The sequence below is a fragment of the Monopterus albus genome, unplaced genomic scaffold, assembly GCF_001952655.1.
Source record: "Monopterus albus unplaced genomic scaffold, M_albus_1.0 scaffold424.1, whole genome shotgun sequence".
Classification (NCBI taxonomy): domain Eukaryota; kingdom Metazoa; phylum Chordata; class Actinopteri; order Synbranchiformes; family Synbranchidae; genus Monopterus; species Monopterus albus.
In genome coordinates, this window is record NW_018128304.1 from 90,181 (window position 1) to 98,825 (window position 8,645).

Here is an 8,645-nt window from a genome sequence, read left to right on the forward strand (position 1 = left end):
TCCTGCTGTGAATGATTTGTTCCTCTGTGAAAAGAATTTGGAGTGAGGTCGATAAGGAAACTGGTTCTCCAGGCATCGCAAAACTCTAATTCATTTCTCGGTTTATTGTTGAATCTCTGATTTGTTCATTTCCTGTTTTGTTTTTAAAAAATGTTTTTTTTTTTTTTTTTTTTTTTTTTTTTTTAGCCCCATCCTTCTCTGTAACCTTGTAGCGTAATGAAGACCTATACAGTCATGTGGGGAGGATCATGTATTGGCCATTGAAATGAGACACTTGTGTTTGTCAGGGAGGGATGAGAGCGGTTTCAGAGCAAAGGTCTGAAAGTACTTCAAAAATGCATAAAAGCCAAGTTGCTTTCTTTAAACCAAGTACAATAACAGCTCCAGCAGAGTATAGTGCATGCTTTCATCATGTTTGAAATCTTCAGGCTGTGTGTTGACACAGCTCATGTGGCACTGCGACTTGTGCAGAGGTCCAACAGGAGGCCACGGTAAACAGAAGCGGGACATTGATCTATGCCTGTTTAATCAAGTTGTTCACATTTAATTACATTTCATCACAAAGGGCTCTAAACGGCAAGGACATGAATATGACTGAGTTGTGACAGAAAGGAGTTCAGAGTTTGAGTCCACGTGTGAGTGATAAGTAGTTCTAACAAAAGTGTAACCTGAAAACGTTATTGACAGCGCAGATGTAAAGATTTTCTGGAAACTGTGAGGCCTCTGAACTTGCACATTAAATGCTTTTCAATCCAAACACAACATGACAAACTGAATCAAAGTGTTGAAGTCTGCTGGTGATTATTCAAACTTGAAAAAAATGGTCAAGATTTATCCTAATCAGTTAACTGAAGTCCTTTGTCGGCTGCATTGGTGGTGGACAGGCAGGTCTGGCTTCTTGGCCGTTGCACCACACCTAATCACTGGGGTTGCACAAGCCAGTGTGCTGCTAGTGCCAGTTCTGAGCTGGATGAACCGGGCAGGCTGCAGTAGGAAGGGTACTTGCTGTCAAAAATAAATAAAAACCCAGGCCAAATCACACATGCAGATCTATAGAGATGGATAATTCTGTGGCGATCCCTAACGGTGAGCAACGGAAAAAGTCAGAAAATCTTTTGTCGAGCACTAATAATGGTAAAAATGTGTTGGTTTGACAAAACGAGTCACTTGGGATTTTATATATGTTGATAGGAATTTTCTGCCTTTCCATTGTGTAACTGATTTATCGTGAATATAATCAAACATTTTACCGATAATGAAAATGATCATTAGTTGTGCATCTAATTCAAACCTGGCAATATTTCTGGCTAAACGTATCAGTTGAATTAACTGCTGAGTGGTCACCATAATGTGGAACTGATTACACCTGTTCACCTTGACTGGATGTGATTTTGCTTGATTTTCAGTTTCCTTTCAGTCCCTCTGATCTCAAAAAGGCTGTTTTCATCCATAAGGTCTCTTTGGACATAAAGCCCAAGTCGCTTGGGAGAGGCAACAAGCTGCACATCAGTGATTTACTGTAAAAAAAACAAACAAAAACTCTCGTTACCTTCATTGGACTGTGACGGTATCTACGGGGATGTCACATATGGTTATTTTGTACGTAGTATAACTATGTGAAGGTTGCAGAATTGTAAACGGACATAACGGATGGTCCAATGGCGACTTTTAAAGCTGCTGTGTGGCAGCGTTTCAGTGATGATGGCGACACTGTGATGTAGAATTATTTTAAATACACTGGTTTTTTTTCCATTTCCTGATAAGTAGCGGTTTTAGAGATGTGAGGTTTCTGCCCGACAGCGATGATGTAGTACAAAAAAACCCGTTGATTTATTTAGTAAGGGCCATATTTTCATATTTTTCTTCAGTTTTGAATATTGTGGAAGATATCATATGGTGGGTTTTTGGTATTGTTACATCCCTAATCACCAACCACCATGTACAAAGTGTTATATTGGCTTTTGTGACTAGTTCCATCCAGTCTGAATCTTACCCGAACCCTCGCTGACGTGTGGAGGAATCGAGGCTGGTAAATGTAGTTTGTGTTCCTGCCAGTTTTTGAGTCTAAACAGATTTCTAGTCCCTTTATCTTTTAAATAAGCATGGTGAACTTGGATGTGCTTTATACCAGTGAAAACCCAAACGACTTTGTGCACACCCTAATCACATTGCAGGTTTATGTTAGTTTATCGTGCTTGAGTTCCCACCTCTTCATGTGCATCTCTTTATGGCAATAAAACTGACCAGTAACTCTTTTAGTTTTGAAATTCTCATGACCGAAGCATCTAGAGACGCGTCATCGCATGAGATGTTGTGACATTTTCTGGTGGGGTTAGTTAATTCGGATTAAATCGTCAGTTTACTTGGAAGGTGACAGGTTCACAAATGTTAGGCATCTCAGTGCTATTATTTGTCCAAATACAGAGTCGACACACATCCCAGAGCTGAAATAAACCGCAGTGTGTCAAGGCAAACTGGTTCCAGTTCATCCCAGTTTAGTGCCAGTCCAGTGTGTATTCCAGTTTGTTCTCGGGCATCTTGCTTCATCAATCCCCTTTTGTTTTTCACTTCAGCAGCCAAAGTTAATTGGCAAAACCCCCGATTACCACTCACATTCCTTAATACCTGAAAACCAACACACACCCCCAACTTTCTCATTAATTTGCTCAAACACACAGACTCCCCCGTCTCTCCTGCAGTCGTTTTAAACTTGTTAGCACTTTCATACGCGTGCACTTCCTCCTCGTCTTGCTTTGTTCTCTCCTGTTGTTTCCACGTCCTCTCTGCACACCTTCTTAGAAGCACAAGTAGGAGGGGGTTGTATGTTTGTACTGGATGTCAAATAAATCAAGCAGCAGTAAAATTTGAACAGGGAGAACAGATCCTGTGCAGAAAGGTAATACCTCAACATATTTCCAGGAACGAAGCAGAGGGCAAAACCATTTTCGTCCTCCTTCCTGCTCTCCACCACGTAATGAAATAATTAGATAATTAGACGAATAATTGGACTGAATTTTTTCCCTTTCCTCCTGCTGTGATGTCTGCTTGGCTGCAGAAATGAGCAAACAAAGGGGCACAAGGGCAGCTTTCGATTTAGAGCAGCACCACACCCATAATCTGAGCCTGCTCCAGTGCATTGTGGGGGAGCAGGGACCCACATCTGCTTTGCTTGAGATTCGCACTTTGAACACGTTCTGGAAAGCGATTCTTCGCAATCGCCCGTTGTGCTGCTGCTTCGTGTTAGGGGCTGATTCTTCAACCAGTCACAGAGTTTTCTCCCCGAGCCACGACCCTGTTAAAATGTTGAAGGTGTGACTGACTCCATGCTATGGCCATTTTAATGTAAACCCTTCAAATTCACAGTTTGAAGTGTGGTGTAGATTCTGGGGTCGATTCTCCTTTTTATGAGACGCCACCCAATTCTGATTGCTTTTACAAGTGTGTGTGTGTGTGTGTGTGTGTGTGTGTGTGTGTGTGGTATGTTAGTCACAGAAATAGACGCCAGCCTCCTTTGAGCTCATCACCGGATACTTGAAAGCGATGAGATAAGATTAGGGATTTGGTTTCCCAAGAAGCCGTCAGATTGAATCGACACGCCACGTTCAGGCTGTGTGTGTTTGGTTTATATGTATATGTGTAGTTTGTTTTTACCAAACCCCTGCTCAATCATGCACATATTTGTTCATTCACTTTCCTCCTCATTCCCCAGGACATGCACACGCTGCACCAGTGGTTGTGACTTTTGGTAAACAACCTTACTACTGTTGTTTGTTCTCACAGATACACAAAAACGGCTCCACAGTCCCCCTGAAGCTTCAGTTTGAGCTTTCTATACCTCTCAAACATTTCAGATGTTTACATCACACCTGACAATTTGGAGTTGGGTAACAAAAATCCATCTAAAAGTGGTTTAATTAGGAGCGGTTTCTGTGCTTTTATTGCCTTTTTTAAGAATTGTGCATGTGGAAAATAAGATAAGGCAAATCACCATTGATTAAAATTCATTACTGATACTGTTGCTTCAGTTCCTTCAGACTAATTAAACAAAAGTTATTATTTTGGCTTATTTAGTTTGGTTTTTATTGGCAGAAACTTTTACTGCATGTTTTAATAATATTAAAAAGCATATTTAGAATAGTCTAAATCTGCACCGAGGTCTGAGTCTGCATAGAAACACAGTGGCAGGCAGCAGTGTGTGTGATCCATGTGGCAGAAGTTCATTAGAAATATGTTTTCTCACTGTTTAGAATCCTTAAACCCGCATCCATGTGTTCACAGAATCGGGTTTAGATTGAGTCTCACGGTGTTGAGACGAAAACCCAAGTGAAAACGTACAGCATGGCCCTTGATGTGAGTAGAGGCTGAGCTGGTGTGTGTCGTGATTAGATCCAATCACGGGGATGACAGGAAAGCCTACGAGTCAGGTGACAACTATCATGACTACCACTAATCCTCTGCTGAATATCATTACATTTGTATGTTTCCATAAGGAACCTTTTTAAAGAATAAAACTGCGTCATCCAGAAGGCTGGATATATTGCCGACAGCGGTAAACTTGTCTAAAGCTCCATTTGTTTTCTTTTGTGTAAACAACAAATATCAGGGCTGTTCGTGCTTCTCTGGCTGTTTTGTCAAAATGGCCGACCTAATAACAACCATACAGAGAATGTAAGCAGACAAAATGATGATCAGTCATGAGATTAACCTTCACTGTCACTCTGCTTATTGCCTCACACTACATGGACCCTGAGTTCTGGATAGGCATTGAGGACACTGCTGCTGCTCAGCAACGCTGTGTGGATCTCACACTTTTCTGCTTCTTACCAAAACAATGGTACAGTATGGGTACAGGACGTGGAATGACATCCGGCTTCACACGTGCATGTCCCAGGCCTTTGGATAGCGTAATGTATTGCTTACAGGAAACCCATTTCATCTATGCATTGAAAAATCTGAGGCTTGTTGTAACGTTTTCAGAATGCTGCACATAAACAGGTTGTGTACAGGACTGGGTTCAGGGCATGTTGTGCCTTCATCCACTGACCAGGTTACAACGGTTTGTGCATCATAATCAGTGACTCATTCATCAGCTGACCAGTAACATCCAGTCACATCCATGCAGCTCTGTAGGGCAGTCTTTAAGACCTGATGCCCTCATGCCAAGGCGACGTGTAGTAGTCCTCCTTATGTCTCTGCATCTAAACGAACTAGAAGGGTTCCGGTGCTTTCACTCCGCTACCAGCTGTGTGATTTTGGAGATAAAGCTGAGAGGTGTGAGGACAAAGATGCCTTGGCCACAGACGTTGTCAGCTCTGAGGCGTTTAGTCTGAGTCTGCCCAGCCCTCCTCTGCATGTTGTCTCACTTCCTGTTTCCTTAAGCCCAGACTGCTGTTAGGGTTAATTAGGTATTGATTGTTCTTGTTCTAAGGGCCTTGGTCATGCTAAATTATTAATGCTCATGCAGCACTATATATAGCTCAGGTCCAGTGGTCACAGGAACGCCGGATGCAGGTTCTTTCTTCCTCTGTGCAGTGTCTCTGTTTCCCTGTTCACTGATTAATTGCTCCTCTTCCTTCAGTGTTGAGTTCCTTTCCACAGCTGTCGGAAATGGAAGGATGAATGTGTTTGTGTGTGCACTTTGATTTGGCAAGTATCCCCTGAATGGGTTTTTGAGCTGCTCTTAACAAACAGTAGTGAAACAGCACTGGGATTTCCTTGTAGGTGTGTAGTTGTATTCTTGAGCTGTGGCTGAAAACTGCCGCCACCACCATTGTCTTCTCTTCACATTACACAGCAGCTGTCTGTGACCGTTTGTCTCCGGGTTAGAAAACCTTTGTTTTGCACGTCTGAGTCTGTCCATGTATGTACTCTTGTGTTTTTGTACCCGTGTGAGTCTCTTTAAGTTCATGTGATGCTGCTTGCACTCCATGAAGTGAACGAAACGACCCGGTGGAGGTTTCAGAAACTGTGTGTTTGGATAACACATGACAGAATGATGCCATAATGTGTGTGTGTGTGTGTGTGTGTCTCCTGTGTCATGTGTGAATGCTTTTAGGCCCAGTGTGTTACGGTGCTGACCTACATTTCTGAAACTTTCTGTCTGTGTGGCAGGAGACTTTCAGCTGGCATCTCATCTGTCCAATCACATCCTTGCTCTGGTCTGTCCAGTCACAGCTTCAGCCTAACACCCTCTACCTTTCGTTGGTCGCTGCTGGAGTTGCATTTGACACTGACTGTCCCTTTAAATGTGAACCACCTTCTCTCGTGGCCCAGATAACACGGGGCCAGTGTGGCTTTGACTTTTAGACCAGATTTCTTGTGCTGCAGCCCTAATCAATGCTGAGATGAAGAGGAGCTGGGTTTCTGTGCATTTTGGCAGCTGGAGAGAAGGACACACTGAAACTTTTGAAATGGTTTGATGTTTCTCTCTTTGGGCGTCCAAGCCGCTGCCTTTGTAGGAGTGTGCTTTTCTATTTCCTGATTAAATGAGAAAAGAGAAAGGAATTGAACAGGTGTAATCTGCAGCCAGTTAACTCTTTGGGCAGTGTAAATCACCAAAATTACAGTACAGCTTCTTGTTTCAATGAGTCGGCTGCAGCAGCATTTTGCCCATTGTGCACCTACTCAGGGTCAGTATTTCCCCACATGATCGATTCTGCTGGAATAACAACTGAATCCGTCTGTGGTCGTTGGGCCAAATCACTACAGGATTAGTAATGAGAGACTTCACTCACACACACGTTGAAAACAAACAGACTGAAGTAGATTGCTCGTCAGAGCAGACGGTACAGGTGTGCTGCCAGACTGTGTTGACAGGTAAAGCAACAAGCTGTTTGCTTTCGTCATCCTCAGTGTTTTTTGTCAGTATCGTGCCAACTTAAATGTGACCACTAGGTTGTTTGTTTGCTGCAGCTACAGTCTAGAAAAATCTTCTGTGCTTGTTTTGTCTTAGTTTTTTTAAGTTCATTCCACCCCAGCAGCATATTGCATATGGGGGGGAATGTAAATTCTTTTTGACAAAAAATGAATTGCAAATGAATGAAATGTAACTGGAAAAACAAACTAGTTATGATGACTTTCATTTGGTCCTTGAGGGCATTTATATCCATATTATTTGATTTGTATTTGACTTTGTGGCCCTGTTTGCACATAGACCTACAGTATTAGGATGCTGTAGCAGTGATGGTACAAATAAAGGTCAAGAACTTGAATGTTTTCAGTCACATGACCTCAGTCATGTGTTTTAATGCTGAGGATCAAACTGAAGGCAAAAAGCCCCCCAAACCGTGGATGTTTTTTAAGAGACCTGCTGCCACTCGGTCCATCAGCTGATTTCTCCCAGTTGGCTCTACTGCAGTGAAAAATCCCCCTGTGGGCTGAAAAGCATTTTGTCCGTAGGCCACAGTGGTAAAAGGGACACCTCAAACTGCTAACCAGGTCAGTTATCACTCTGTGTACTATGAATTTTTAATGTAAAACCTATGGGCCTAATGGGAGCATGTGGGCGAAGGCAGCAGGCAAGACACCAGTGCACATGTGCAGGGGCCCCACAACATGAAAACAAACTTTTAGCTGGTGTGTCATCGTTGTCTGTGGGATCCACCTCAACAGCTCATAACTAAATATGGCAGGATCAGATACCAAGGATACATCCCATGTCTCCTACAGGCACCAACACTGCCCTCACTTGCATCCTTTCCTTTTGTCTTAGTCCCATCCACATAAGACGTGTGGAGAGAGGAATCGAGAAACCCGTTCCTCTGATGTGTTCGGCATCGGTCACCATCTCATTACTGATAAAAGGCCGTGTCAGTCCACAAAACACTTCCATGAAGGACGCTCTCACGTATCCTCGCTCATGGCTCCCCCAGCAGCCTCCTCGCTCCTTGATGTTCGCTCCTCAAAGCAAATATAAGAGTCTTGGAACGTCCTCAATCAGAGTGATCACATAAGAGACTTGAGACTTGCAGTGCAGGCGTCTGCTGATGTCTGTGGCTGAGAGACTTCACACAGTCGCTGAGCACAAAGGAGCAAACGTCAAGAAATAAATGTGATGAGTTTCTGTTTGACCACTACGTCTGGTCCACTGAAACTGGGTTGTGTATAAAAAATGACCGTGATTCACAAGCTGACATGGATGCACAGAAAATTAAAGGTCAGCACTTTCACCTGCTGTAGTAGTCACTGTTTCAAATGCCAGTGCCAAAAAAACTAAAAATATCCTCCTCCTCTTCCCTTTAATGGGCTGGAAGAGTCCCTGCAGATGTGACGGCAATATAACAAAAAATGTTTATAACCAAGCTGACTTCCTCCATCACTAGTTATTGCACCGACACAGACCTCTGACCTCCTCCCTGAGCTGAAGTGGTGCTGCTGAGGTCGGCTGTAATGACTTTCTAACAGAGAAACACATTTCCATGAAGGCTGTGGCTTATTCCTGCAATCAGAGTATTTGGCCTCACGTGCATGCCCGCTACACTGGTACAGATGAACGACACTTGAACTACGTGCATTGTGCATGTGCGTGTATGTGTGTGCATCTTGAACCTTCCCTCAAACTGCTCTCACACACTCATTAACACACACAAACATGTCTTTGTCTCCGTTTCTCTCCGTCTGCCTCCATTTCTATTTAATGGAAGAGG

General features: G+C 43.1%; 1 protein-coding gene across 1 annotated transcript in view; it reads left to right on the plus strand.

Annotated features, from left to right (window-relative positions):
* Positions 1-8,645, plus strand: part of lcor (ligand dependent nuclear receptor corepressor) — a 66,877-nt gene that overhangs the window by 26,253 nt on the left and 31,979 nt on the right. The window lies entirely within an intron of this gene.